Below are 998 nucleotides of genomic sequence, written 5' to 3'. Positions count from 1 at the left end.
ATCAGTGTTTATAATGAAGTCTCTTTGAAATTTTACAATTTGTTTAGCGATGCGATTTTGAAATATTTTCGCTTCATTTAATATTTGTGATATATCTAATGCATTTTTCGATTTAATGTATCGCGTTACTTTTCTTTGCCGAATCCTAAATGTTGATTTAAATTTGATTGCCCATGACTCGGATGCTGCAAACTCGAAATTTTCAAATTGTACTGCTGCTTGGGAAGCCCATTCTCTCAACATCCTCGTTGTTACTGGCTTCTTTTCCTTCCTGGCTTCTCGAAAACGATCAAAAGTCCATTTGTTTATTGTATCATATTTTTCTGTATTGCCACCACCACGCTCGATGTCTCGACGCCATGCAGTTAACTGACTTTTACTTTTAAGCGCTCTTCCTCCACGTTCATGAATAGTCTTCAAATTCCACTTGGGGTGTTCTCTTACCATATTGACGATTTTTATTTTTGTTTCTAATGGGATAAAATTCACAATCTTTTGCTTCTTTTTTTCCGGTTCGTAATCACTTTCTTCTTGCGAGAGAACTGACGTACTGGATGAACATGTGCTCCAAGTATCTGCTTCCTCCGGTGATAAATTGCATGGTTCCAATTCTTCTAATTCGTCTGCCGAAACATTTTTTTCCGAAAGAAAAAGATTATGATCTTCGTAAAAATCGAAGTCCTTCATAACATTAATACAGGCTTCGGCCATTTTCTTCCCCAGTAATATTGCTTTATTGCTAGTAATGATATCATTTGGAGTTTCTTCACAAATTTTTAAGGATTTTAACGTATTAACACAAACTTTCAAACCGTCCGTAATGTCTTGTTTTACATAAGATGTCATAAATGAATTGTCAATATGGTAAGAGAACACCCCAAGTGGAATTTGAAGACCATTCATGAACGTGGAGGAAGAGCGCTTAAAAGTAAAAGTCAGTTAACTGCATGGCGTCGAGACATCGAGCGTGGTGGTGGCAATACAGAAAAATATGATAC

The sequence above is a fragment of the Nylanderia fulva genome, unplaced genomic scaffold (assembly GCF_048542155.1).
Source record: "Nylanderia fulva isolate GAGA-0341 unplaced genomic scaffold, ASM4854215v1 Scaffold226, whole genome shotgun sequence".
NCBI lineage: Eukaryota > Metazoa > Arthropoda > Insecta > Hymenoptera > Formicidae > Nylanderia > Nylanderia fulva.
Note: the sequence above shows the minus strand (reverse complement) of the source record.